Source organism: Phascolarctos cinereus, unplaced genomic scaffold, assembly GCF_003287225.1.
Source record: "Phascolarctos cinereus isolate Bilbo 61053 unplaced genomic scaffold, phaCin_HiC Scaffold_7;HRSCAF=346, whole genome shotgun sequence".
NCBI lineage: Eukaryota > Metazoa > Chordata > Mammalia > Diprotodontia > Phascolarctidae > Phascolarctos > Phascolarctos cinereus.
In genome coordinates, this window is record NW_027556180.1 from 37,972,005 (window position 1) to 37,985,627 (window position 13,623).

General features: G+C 41.0%; 1 protein-coding gene across 8 annotated transcripts in view; it reads right to left on the reverse strand.

Moving 5' to 3' along the window:
- The window catches only part of TBL1XR1 (TBL1X/Y related 1), a 172,888-nt gene that overhangs the window by 68,405 nt on the left and 90,860 nt on the right, over positions 1–13,623 (reverse strand). For 4 of the 8 annotated variants that reach the window (XM_078147331.1, XM_020980614.2, XM_020980582.2 and 1 more), the window contains one exon: positions 8,135–8,203. The exons of 3 other annotated variants lie outside the window; for them this stretch is intronic. The gene's annotated coding sequence lies outside the window, so the exon portion shown is untranslated. Of the gene's footprint in view, positions 1–1,211; positions 1,300–8,134; positions 8,204–13,623 lie in introns of those variants that run through there. One more of the 8 variants, XM_020980634.2, reaches the window with a different exon arrangement.

Genomic DNA, 13,623 nt, shown 5'->3' on the forward strand with positions numbered 1-13,623 from the left:
CTGACTCAGCATTTTGGAAAAACATCACTAGCATACACATCTTTTTTCCCAGGAATGTCCTTTACACATCATGCAGGATATTGGGGTTCTCCAACACAAGATTTGGAGAATGCTAGGAAGCCAAACAAGAAAGTGTCGGGGAAGATGCAGGTCAACAATTCAGAGGCCACCAAGGTTCCTAAGTGACAACTCCTCAGGCTATAAGAGCACCAAACCCGGGCATGAGCCCTAAGGTCACTCAATGCCCAGACTCAAAGACTGTCAAACCTCATTCCAAGCTGGCCAGAACCACTGACCTTTATACCTTCAAAGTCAGTCAAACATTCATTAAATGTTGCAGTAAGCTATATGCCAGGTATTATGCTAAGTGCTAGAGATACAAAGGCAGACCCTGCTCTCAAAGAGCTCACTGCCTACTGGAAGAGATAACTGGTAAACAACTCTACAGCAATAAGCTGTGTAGAGGATAAACTGGAGATAATCAACAGAGGGAAGGCCCTAACATTACAGGACAGTAGAAAGGCTTCCTATAGAGAAGGCAGTACTCTAGCTGAGACTTGAAGGAGTCACTGGATCAAAGAGTATATGAAGAGAGATAAGGTATAAACAGTATGGTAAGGTGGGGAAGGGGAGTTATGAAGGGCACAACAGATTTATATTAGATCCTGGGGTAATAACAAGCCATTGGAGTTTACTGAGTAGGGGGGCTGAAGTGGTCAGATCTGCACTTTAGGAAGATCACTGTGACAGCTCATAGAGGGTAGACTGGAGAAGGGAAGGGACAGAAGGTGGCATGAGCAAGAGCATTTACAAAGGTAAAATCAACGTGCCTTGGCAACTGACTGAATGAGGGGGACAGGATAAGAAGGAGTAAGGAATCAAGGATGAGAACCTGGAAGACTGGGGTAATGACAGTCCTCCTCAAGAACAGGCAAGAGAAGTGTGGAAGGGAGGGAAATTTAGGAGAAGACAGAGTGATCTGTGTTTGGATGTTAATTTCTGGCAATAAAGAAGAAGTACATGGACATGCTAGAAGAAGGAAGGGAGATTCCCAACCAAAATGGGAAACCTAATCCCAGACATTCACCTTTTTTTAACCCTTCCTCGGAGGTTGAACTATTCCTTCCTTACTCATTAAAACAACTGGAAAGCACAGCGGATAGAAAGTTGGATTTCAAATTAGGAAGACGGTCAGGTCTTCAGACACTCACCAGCTGTATGACACTGAGCGCCTCAGCTTCAGTCTCCTCGTTTTTCAAGTAATACCTGCGATAGCAGCTCCCTCATACGGTTGTTGTGAAGATCAAATGAGATAACATATGAAAAGACCTTTGCAGTTATTTCAGAGCCACATCAATGCTAAATGTTACTAATAAAATGTCATTAAGAGCTTGAAATAGCGAGGACAAGAACCCAGTGACAAAAGGAAAGCCAGAAATTTCAAGTAGGACACAAACAGTTGAGATTGTGATAATATAATTAAAAGGGAGAAGCATATTAGGAAGCAGAAGATCCCTACAGCCTTTTCCATCTCTACAGACTATAAAATAATTTTACCTACCATTCTCTTGGCTCTTTCCCTTCTGTCTACAAATATACTAAGGTCCTTTATCTAATACAAGGTAAGGGGACCAGGGAAATCACAAATGGGTCAGAAGTCCCCAAAGTAAAGAGATAACAGGGTATGTCTCTTTGTTTGGAAGCAATTAAGTGAAACCTCCCCACAGAAAGAAGGCATGCTGAATGGCTCTATCCTTTCTTTCCTTCTTCAGTTGGCACATCAGTGAAGTTCCCCAGGATCACAATGGTCCATGAATCGAGAATCTTTGGGGGCCCAGGAACCACAACTTATACCTGAAAGAAGAAAGTTTCCTTGACCCTGAACAACCCTCTCATGCCACTGGGGATGTTCTCTCCTCTTTTTCACTCCTATATCTTCAGGAAGACCGGTATCTTGTCGCATCCAATTTCTTACCATCATCTAACCTAGCTCATACTTTGACTACCTACAGTCTGGCTTCAGTTCCTCTGACCTTAATTCAGAAAGCATTTCAGCAAACTACTACAGATGTGCAAGGCCATACACCCAATGGACAAAGTCAAAACCGAAACCAGGCCACAGCCCAGCATGGATTCTGCTGGGGAGAATAAGTACAAAGGATTTAGAAGTAACAAATCCTAATTCTCCTTGACCATCCTGCATCTGATGCTGTTGACCACATTCTCCTCTTCTCACAGACTCTTGCCTTGGATTCAGTCCCCCTCTGAACTCTCTGTGCCTCTGCTTGCTCTGTCCCTCACGCACAAATGCTTGCCCCTGCTTCACCTGCTTGCACACAGCTGCAGTACCTGACTCCCTTCAAGGCTCATCCAAGGTGCCACTTCCTACGTAGTCTGTCAATAAATATTTATTAGGTGGCTCTACATACCAGACACCGGGCTAAGAGTAGTGATCCCTGCTCTCCAGGGTTTCCCAATCTAATGGGGGAAATAACATGCAAATAAGCTCAAGTCCAAACAAGCTTATACACGGGATAAATTGGAAACAACCAGTAAAGGGAAGTGTTTAGAATTAAGAGGGATGGATTTCAGTATTAATACTCCCTTCTCCCCTCCCAAAAAAAGGGCAGGGGCACACGAGCTACTTTGTATCTATTCTGTGTTTACTTTTGTGTTAGTCTTTCTATCTCTAAGGTCTAGCTGTCCTAGAAAAATATCTAGCACATAACTGGTGCCTAACAAATGCCTGTTCAGTTGAATACTCAAAATTCATAAAATATATACACGAAATAATTGAATTGCAGAAAAATAAAACTGCCATAATCCCTGCACGCCAGAAGCTTACATTCTACTCTGTGTCTGTGTATGTGTGTGTTGGGGGGTGGGGGGTGTGCAGATAAAACATTTTGGAGTTATTTTGGTCATGCCCAACTCTTCATGACTCCATTTGGGATTTTCTGGGCAAAGATACTGCAGTGCTTTACCATTTCCTTCTCCAGCTCATTTTACAGATGAGCAAACTGAGGCAAGCAGGGTTAAGTGACTTGCCCAGGGTCACACAGCTACTAAGTATCTGAGGCCTGATTTGAACTCAGGAAATGAGTCTTCCTGACTTCAAGCCCAGCACTCTACCCACTGCGGCAGGTGCCACCTGGATGCCTCTAACAGATGAACTGTCCAGTTTGATGAACGATTAGTGATAAATTTGACTTATACCAGATAAGCCTTCTACAAGGCTTTGACTTATACCACGTAACCTTCTACAGGTATCACTTAGGCAGATCCTTGCAGTCGAGTCATCACTGGTAACTTTCTAAAGCTCACTTTTATCCAAACCCGAGGGAGAATGGGAAGTTTTCAAGAATGATGTTTTGCCAACATTTCTTTCCACTGCCCACAACTTCTATTTTTCTAAGATTGTGGTCCAAGCTTGTCAGCCCCATACCTTCACTGACCAATACTGTTATTGTGAACAACTCCAAGCCTTTGTAAAAGCTATGCACCTCGCCATGCCTAGAATCCCCTGTCTCAGCACCTTCACCTTAGGTTCAACTTAAGTGCCAGGAGGCCTGTTCAGATCTCCCTGTCGCTGCCCTCCCTGCTCTTCAAATTATTTTGTGCTTATCCGTGTATCCGTTCCCATCTTCCTCCACCCATCACAAAGAGAATGTAGGACAAGAATGTAAAATTGAGGATGAGAACAATTTCATATCTGTCTTTGGTTTGGTATTGGTAACTCCAACACCCTAGCATGTGCCATGAAACACAGAAAACGCCTAAGTAGTGACTACAGTGAATTTACACAGAGGGTATCCTCATTTCCTACATGAATGAGGTCAGTTTTAATCAAGCATCTTATCAAGCACATGGTCTGTGCTATAGAAGAAATTTGAGCTACCTGAGAACAAGGAGGGTTTTGTTTGGGGTTTTTGATTTGTTTTTGTTTTTTCTTGGGGGAGGGGATTCCTAGAATCTAGAAACATCCTAGACACTAAATTAATATATGTTCAATTGACTTCAAAGCAGAAGAATTTTTTAAATGAAAAAGTTAAGTTAAATTTTTAAGTTTAATTTTAAGGTAATCTTAAGTTAAATTTTTAAGTTTAATTCAAAGTTTAGTTATATTTAAGTTAAATTTAACTTTAAATTAAATTCAACATTTATTAAACATATCTTAATGAATGTTATTTTAAATTTCTATCCTTAGGTAGAGGAACTGAATTATATAAATAAAGAAAACAGGGGAAAAACGAATTTCATGGCACTCCCCATCACTGCAGCCACTCAAGAAAAACATGCATTCAGCTCCAAGTTCAGGAAGCTGGCCTTCATTTGCCGGCCTTGTTTAACTCACAGTTGCTATTTGGATGTGATACCTGCTGAGTTCTCTCACAAGAACTGTTCGTCTTTCAGGCCTAATGGATTTCATGTTGTCTGTAAGTGTGTACACATTCCATGTACCAATGGTGAGAGGAATCATCTTTGCCAAAGTTTTTGTACATTTATTTTTTGCGTGTTTCAATAACAGGGGAGGATCCTGACCTGCTGAGGTAAGCTGCCCAGGGTGAGGATGGGTGAAGCAGACAATTTTTAGGGCACCTTTTCTAGTCCCTTTCTCATGCCAGGAGGTGAGCAGTGTAGTCCTTCAAAAAGGTGGCTCAGATACCTGGGAATCTGCTGAATTCCTCTGCTGCCTCTGCCCAGTGAGAAGACAACTCTAAGGCCTGGGCTGCCTGTCTGTGTGCAGGGTCGTGGCTACAGCTCCCAGAGTATCCACAACTGCTGCTTCAATAACCATTGCCATAGGACTTTGAGGTAGGTAAAAATGGCAAAATGGTGTGCCTGATGTCTTTTGACTCACATATAAATTAGATTTAAGTGAGGCAGAGTTGCTCAAAGTAGTTGGCCTCATTCTGTCTTCCAGAGTCATCTAGGTCCAGTGTCAGGACAAAGTCAAGGTAACTGGAGATGGCTCAGAATACTGTAGATGACCTTGGTGTTTTCAATGTGTAACCAAGCTCTAAGCACTCTGAAGCACCTACTTCCACTGTCTTGACGGCCCACTGTAACAGACTGTTCACACCCATCCTTTCCACTGGGGGAAGTCTTCAAATGCTTGGGGTAGATATCCAAGTCGATGATGGGTTTGACACCTGTTAGTTACCCTCAACCTGGTTTAGCCCGTCTGCCAAAACAGTTTACCAGGGTGTGGCCTGTGCGTGCTCTAGCCTCCTGGAGCCATGGGTGAGAACTGAGCACCAGGTGGACACCAAAGGTGGAAAGCAACCCTGAAAAGGGCTCCACAGCCCTCACCCCAGAGGTCCTAGTTTTCCCTGACACCGTAGACCCTTACAAATTCAGCTAAGAGGATTGGGGATGGTGATGCCCAGGGAAATTTTAGAAGGATTAAAATAGTGTGGAATAACTATTGTGGAGGAAGTATGAAAATGGTAGAAGTAGGAAGGCCTGCCTTGCTGCTGGGAGGGCCCAATGGAGAGGAAATAACAGAAGCTCGTGCTGGACCCAGGCAATATGGTTTTGCTATTTTCTCCAGTTGTGTTCAGCGGCACATGACTGGGAAGCAGCAAACACAGTGTCATGGTGGGAGTAGTAAAGGGATGAGGGCTTGGCAAGGCATGATCAACAACAGGATCAGGGGCAAGGGACTTGGGAAGGGGAATGGGGTAGAGCTAAATCAGTTCACCGAGGACCAAGACAGGAAAGGAAAGAGAGTGCATCCAACATAGGCATGATAACCTAGGGAAGAACTGTGTGGTGATAATCTCTATCTTCTGTCCAAGGACAGCCCAGTTAAGTATGAAGATGCTCATTATGAGCAGCTGGTTAATAAGAAGAGAAGAATTCTTTAACCCTGGCAATTCATGAAAACAAAGGGGGGAAAAATCACATGACCAGTCCTTCCTCTGCTCTGAGGAAAAGTAGTGAGAAAGGGTGGAGAAGGCTAAAAACACCAGTTTCAAAAAGCTTGTGGACATTCTAAAAGCAATCGATACTCTAAATGTGTCCTTTACGCACAAGAGACCACTGAAGGAAGGGAACCGCGTCAATATTCGTATTTATGCTACAAATCAGACCAGGATAGAGCGAGTTTCATCATCAAGAAACATTATGTCATGGAACATCTGGTCTTCTCACCTTGTCATGCTCACGATGAGCTCACAAAATGACTCCTATGAAGGCAACTGCAGCACAGGTGACAATAGTGTACAAAAATTTTAAACTGCCTCTGGCCAGGGAGACTTTTCAGATGGCAAGTAGGAAAAACAGCCCACATTGTAAGGGAAGTCCAAGGTCCAGGAGGCAGTCAGAAACGGGAGGTCACACTTTAGCTGTTAGCCGTGTCACCCTTGATTCAGGGTTTTTACTAAAAATAAACCAATTTTTTAAGTTTAAACACATGATTGAATATAGAACTAAAAGAAATAGCATGGCTTCAGATTTAAGTGGAAAAAAATTAACTGTTCTGATTATAAAAGATTCTAATGCATCCTAGAACAAGAGCTTTTATTTCTGACAAGTCACTAGATTAGAAAGCAAAAAACTAAGGAAATAAAGTTATTCTTCTTGTGCTAGAAAGCTCTATTTTTGTCAAAATTACTAACATACTAACATTGACATTCTCCCAGAAGAAAATGTAACCACTAAAGATACAATGATAAATTAAAAATAATACAAGTTCTCTTTACCTTTCAAGGTAAAAATTATTGCCATTTACCTGAAAATTCCAGTACTTCAGAAACTAATGACAAATGGCTATCTTCTTTGATTAATTACATGCTACACTAAACACAAATAATTTCTTCACATAATTGAGTATAAACATAAATTTCATTTCTCTGATGAAAGTATGGCCATCTCAAAGAGAATTCTATCTAGAATTCTTCACTACAGGTTAAAGCCCAGGTATAGCACAATTCTGGAAGATCTACTTCCAACAGTAGTTTGTAACTACTTACGGAATCTTGGATAAGTCACTCGCCTTGATAAGCTTTAATTTTCCAAATTATGAAACAAGGAGATTGAGCTATAATGATCACTATGAACCCTTCTAGTCCTAAAGTTCTATTAACTATCAAACCACACACTTGCATTGACAGGTTCAAAAGGTAGGTACAAAGCAGGAGTACAAGAAGAGGTGAAGAAAAGTTCTTCATGCTGCACATGGCTGTTACTTGCACTAGTAGAAGGCTGAAGACTTCCATAAGCAATCCTAGCTTAAGTGACTACACCATAGAACACTGAGTTTCCAGACAATTTAATTTTCAGGTTTAGTGATTAGTGTACAAGTACACTAAAAACTTTGAATTAAACAGTCACACACACCCACTGCACTGTCTTCAGCTCATCTGTCTGTTCAACTGTTGTCTGATGTGCTCAAAATGGGTTCTAAGTAACCTTTTTAAGGCAGACCCAAGAGCTCTTTTCTTCATTAATTATTTCCACACATTTTCTTCTATCAGAATGGTAGCACAAATTCTGGCATTCTAGAGGAGACCCTGACCAGAGAAAGAATACTGTCACTGTGGTCTAGGTCTCCATGGTTGTGACAATACTCTCAAAACAAGGCCCTGCACCTAACTTTTGTAAACTCGTAAAACACTTCTGATGTCCACAGGCAGGATATATTTCCCTTTGCCAGGACTAGTACTGTGAGCAAAATCTACTAACAATTTACCGGCTGGTAAGAGACAAAGGCCAGGGAACATTAGTAAATCCAAAAGGCTGATGCATCTACAAAAATGAGGTAGCATGGTCGTCTAGCTGCCAAGACAGTATCTGCAATTACCAGCAAAGGCCCAATAACTATGAACTTCAAGTCCAAACAATACTATATTTGTAGGGGAAATGGGGGGAAAGACTCTGCTAATAATTCTTTCAAGTGTTCTTTGAATAACATTTTCAAATGAATTGTTGTACTCAATAAAATGTCACTTCAATACATTTTTGATGTTAAAATTTTATTTGATAAAATGCTCTACTTTAAAAATATTGACAGAAGAAAAAAGATCACCAACCCAAAAGGAGGATTTAATAAGTTTCAAGTTCATTTATACCAATGTATTGGTCTCTATCTGCTTTATACACACACATATAAATTATTGGAAGTCCTTACCAGAACTTCTCCCTCAAAGTCCCATAAATCTCTGATGTGGTAGCAGTACAAACTTTGGTTTTACACCACCTGAAAAACAAACCACATTATGTCACTTTCCCCCCCCACTCTCATTCCTTACAAATGAAACATTGCCTACAAAACCAAGCCCATTTGCCACTTGTCTCTTACAGCGATAAATCTTTAAAATGTCCTATCATGACCCTTTTGATTTGTGTGTGAAATTACATTATATTCTAGAAACTAATTGTAAATTAGCTAAATGAGCTAAAGTAACTCTCAATGGGTCTGAGTTCAAGTGCATGTATGCACACCCTCCCCCCCCACCCCACATGTATACATGTAATAACAAAGGTTGGGAGGCCATGGGCAAGTAAAGTGGAAATCAATTTAAATGTAAATACTGTTAACTTCCTTTTCCAGAAAACAAAAGCAAGCTTTGCTATGATATTCTACATCTGTATTTTGAAAAGAGTATTTTGAAAACAATACACACCAAGATGGCCTTGGGAGCATGTCTCTGTGCTTTAACAACAACAACAACAACAAAGTCTATTTTACCTTTAATAATAAAAGCTACAAGCTTGTTCTCCATAAAATATATAAACTTGATTCTTTTTAAGTTTAATAGAGATAAAATTGGGGTCAGGAGATTTATGCATCATTAAATGCATCTTTATGGCCACTCTTTAAAAGCCCAGTCTAGGGTCACCATGGGGCTCTTGAATGCATCCAAACTTTGGAAATGGAAGTCCCACCTCCCACTTCCCACCTCTAAATTTGATATTTGTAGTTTGAAGCTACTATTCCTAGGAAAATGTGCTTCCAGCCTGCTAAGGAATTTAAGACCCACCGAGGACCAGGGTGTTCTAGCTATTTACCCTCTCCAGCCCTATGCCCTAGACCTCCAGCAAAGCATTAGTTCAAGTGGGAAAATGAGGAGCTCCAATGAGCCCCAGCCTGCCCAGCAACTGAGCCCCTCCTCCAGGAGCGTGCAAAGGAGCTAAAGGCCCACATCTCTGTCTTCTGATGTCCAGCTTGCTAACCTCAATTCCTCTAATCCAACTACTAAAGCCAAAGATCTTTTCAGCCACGTGTGCTTTCAGCAATGGGGCACTTTCTCCACCAATGAAGATCAAACCCCCTCTCAATACAACCTGATTTCCCCAAGTTGCTGTGGCTGAACACATATAGTCTGGCAGTCAGGCTAGCATGGAGACTCTCCCAAATTTGACAGGCTGGCCCTTGAGTGGCAAACAGCCCGTCCATCAATCACCTAGATCAAAGCCTTGACAGTTTATTAGGCTTTGTCAAAATTTACACTCTCCTGGAATAAATTCATCAGGAAACCCAAAGTTGTACCTTCACAACAATGAAGAATCAAAGGAACACTTCAGTGGGAGAAACCCTAAAATGAATTCATAGCTAAATTTAGTCAAGAAGAAAAAAAGTTGGCAGCAGCCATTCAGTCCTCGGAGTTCTCTCTCTGTCTCTCTCATTTCATCCCTAGCACCTCCACTATGTTATGGCCAGTTTTGAGGCCCCACTCAAACTATTCAGATGTCATTCACAACCCTGTTCTAGGATGCCCTAGAAGAGCTCTTTGCCACTCTTCTGAATGCCCATCCTTTCCTGGATCTCTTTGTATCACAATCTGAATTAGAGTTTATGGACATGTCTGGAAGCTCCACAAGGCCAGCAGGGAACAGGTCCATTTCCTTTGATGTGCTAGAAGCTCGGTGAATATGTGAGGATTCAGTGACAGTTTTTCCTCCTGACCTCTACAAGGGAATGCTGGAAGCATCACACAGCTAGCTATGCCCAGTGAATGAACTACAAATAGGAGATTGAATCTCTGCCACCATTTCCCATTCCCCAAGAAACGACAAAGGCAACTTTACCTTTGCTCCCCTTCCCTTCTCTTTTCTCCCTTTCCCTTCCCTTCCTTACTCTAGACTAACACAGAGAGGATCTTACCTCACAATTCACTGGGAACAGAAGTTAAATGACATGAGCTTCCTCCCTCCCTTCTTCCCAAGGCCAACTCCTCTACCTGGACTCTAATCCAAATCCCTCCCAAATCATCTCCTTTAGATGGTTCCCACTTTTCTTACTAATATCTCCCTTCCTTCCCTTCTACCTACAAACATGAACGGGTCTTTGGGGCAATTAGGGAGCGTAGTTAGATAGAGCACCAACCCTGGAGTCAAGAGGACCTGAGTTCAAACCTGGTCTCAGAACAGACACTTGACACTTACTAGCTGTGTGACCCTAGGCAAGTCACTTAACCCCAATTGCCTTGCCAAAAAAGAAAGAAAGAAAGAAAGAAAGAAAGAAAGAAAGAAAGAAAGAAAAGAAAGAAAGAAAGAAAGAAAGAAGAAAAACAGAAAAAGAAAAAAAAAGCCATGAAGGGATCTTGGCCATCTTTCTGAAAAAGAAAAAAGGAAATAAAATGACCTTCATTTGATGCTACCATCCTCTCAAGCGTTCATCCTATATCACAACCTGCCCTTTCACAAAGACTTACCAAAAATGTTGCTGCTTCCACTTTCTCCTTCTACTGAAAGGGAGATACTTAAAACTGAACTAGTTATCTTTCCCCCCAAACTCCCGCCTTCCTACAGAGCTTCCCCATTCCTGTCCTCTTACCAGCCTTGCTGTCACCCAAGTTTACAAGCTCTGAGAAAACCCTGACGTTCCTGCTCTCTACCTCTTGAAATCAATCCAACTCTCCTAACCTGCATGGCCACCACCATTCAGGCCAGATGACAGCAATAAACTCCCCAGTTGAAGACTTGCAGTCTGGTCATTTCTCTCACCAAGTCATTCTCCACGAAGCCACCCAAGAGATTCCGATCAAGTCACTCCAGCTACTCCAAAAGCTTCAGGGGTTCCCCAATACATTTAGGATCACAAAGTTTTGCTGGGCACCTGAAACCATCATAACTTGGCTCTAGCCTACCTTTCTAGGCTTTTTACATAGGCTTTCCCCCTTCTCTTAAAGCAATTTATGAGCTCGTCAGTTCAGGAGCCATCTTCCCACCTTCCAGGATTCCAACGTGCCCATACTGTGGGATTCTTGTCCACGCTCTACGTGTCAATGTACTCTAGGGGGTCGAGGAGACAACATCACTTCCTCTTGTGCTAAAGGTACCAGGGGAGCACCCTAGTAGTAGTTCACGTGCCACTCCTCCTTCCTTGTTCCATGATCAGTCCGTCCAATTCAATGACACCATCTTTTGCTCTGATTCTCTGAGGAACCTGATATGCTACACATTGCAGGCCACTCATGCCCGCCAAACACCTCTAACCCATCATGCACCTCTACAGTGCCCTCTGCACAAGAGTCATTTTAAAATTCTTTGGAAGCAGTTTTATTGTGTTTCACTGACAGAAAGCAACACTTGTAGAATGTTAGTATTAATAAAAATACGGACCTGTACTTTCAAAAGCAGTCCAACCTGTTCTCCTCAGATTTAACTAAACTTAACTCACTCAACTGTATTGTCTGTCTTACATATGCATGTATATCAATGAAGTTCTACAGGGTACCCATCTTTGGATTCTTTTCCATACATCATATATTCTAGCTAAATTAGCCTCCTTGCGGTTCCTCACATAGCTCTCATCTGCATCTTTCTGCACAGTCTGCTCCCATCTCCGAAATGCCCGCCTTCCTAACTTTTATAATCCCTGGGTTATGAGTTATTATCCTTTCCATGCTTGGTTCAAGTGCTACCTCCTTCCTATTGAAGCCTTCACTCACTCACACACACACACACACATATTTTCTCTCCCTCCCCTTAAGAGCACCTCCCTCCTTAAACTACTCTGTATTATTTGGATGTGTATGCAATTTTTTCCCAGATAGAATGCAATTTCTTTGACGGCAAGGGACAGTGATATTAGTCTTTACAGCTGAGCCGCCTCACACGGTGTCTGTCACATAGTAAGTATTTACTGAATGCTTGATTGAAATTTTAATCCGTGTAGTAGATAATGTCAATATCCATGCTGCCGATACTTAAAATCTTTCTCTCCCCAACTCCACTAACTTAAGTGGATATAATCTATCTCCTTTATTTTCTTTTACAAATTATACATTCTTGATATAGTAATAAGAAATAAACAAATAGAAAAATTATTTCATGTGCCAACCAAAACAATTTCCTAATACAGGAAAATACGTAGGTACTAAACTTATGTAATAAACTCTCAATTACCACTAGTACAGGTAGTGAATGGTACAAAGACAACACAAAAGTACATCTACTCTACTTAGCCCTCCTTTGAGAATGAACTACAGACAGAAAAGTTATGATACAGCCAGGAATCTCAGTCCTCATCCTCCTAAAAACTTTATGGGACACAGATGCATAGAAAAATATAAAATCACATTATCGAGCATTACCAAAACCTCAAAAAAATTAGATGGGCAAAGCTCAACCTAAAAAGTTTTTCAAGTCGTTAAAAGAAAAAAAAAGCAAAGACCAATTTTAATGACTTTTAAATCAAAGAATGTACCACAATAGGCAAAGAGCTCCTCTTATAGTATTAGTATGCACAGTTCCACCCTCTACCCCCATAAAACGAAATCATTTGGAAAATAAAGTAATAATATGTACTGGGAAAAAAGTAAAATAATACTGACATGAGAAAAAAAAATACTACTTTTTCTAAAAGTAAATAGGTTCTGAATGACAGCATTTAATGCAGCAGCACAAATTAAAATCAACCCAGGAAAATTGGGAAACATAAAATGGCAAACCTACATTAGGATTAAAATTTGGAATTCTTTTAAATAGAAAAAATCCAAAGCATTTTATGCTTATGCTGAAACATCAATATTCACTCTACATACGGTATTTTTAAATTTAACAAACATATAGGATACAACTTCTTTATAAAGTACACAAAGAGCTGTCAGTTTCCCTCTTCACTTTAGACTGAGATCTTGGTCACTAGCAAACAAATAGCCTGAGTTTACCAAATCACTGAATTTCTGACTGTGATTTCATGAAACTTCTAGATACAGCCTCGTATAATCATCCAACCAAAGCCAAAGTCAGACCAAAAGAGAAAAAGAAACAAAATACCTTCACTGAAATGAAAAGGATTCCTTTAAATGCAACAAGTTTTAAGACTTAACCCAAATTGAAATTCTAGCCTAGGCAAGTCATTGACCTTTTCAAATTCTCTGCAAAATGAGGATAACAACAGCACCCACCTCCCAGAGTTGTTTTGAGGACAACATGAGATCATGTACGTCAAATGCTTTGCAGGAGGGACATATTAGCTATCATTATGCAGGTTCTCTTTTTGTTTGTGATACAGTGGAAAGAGTTTGTGGCCTGGAGTCAGAAGACTTGAGTTCAAATCCAGCTTCAGACACTTATTAGCTGTGTGACCCTGGGCAAGTCACTTAACCTCTGTTTGTCTTAGTGTCTTCATCTCTAAACTAGGGATAATAGCACCCCTACCTTCCAGGG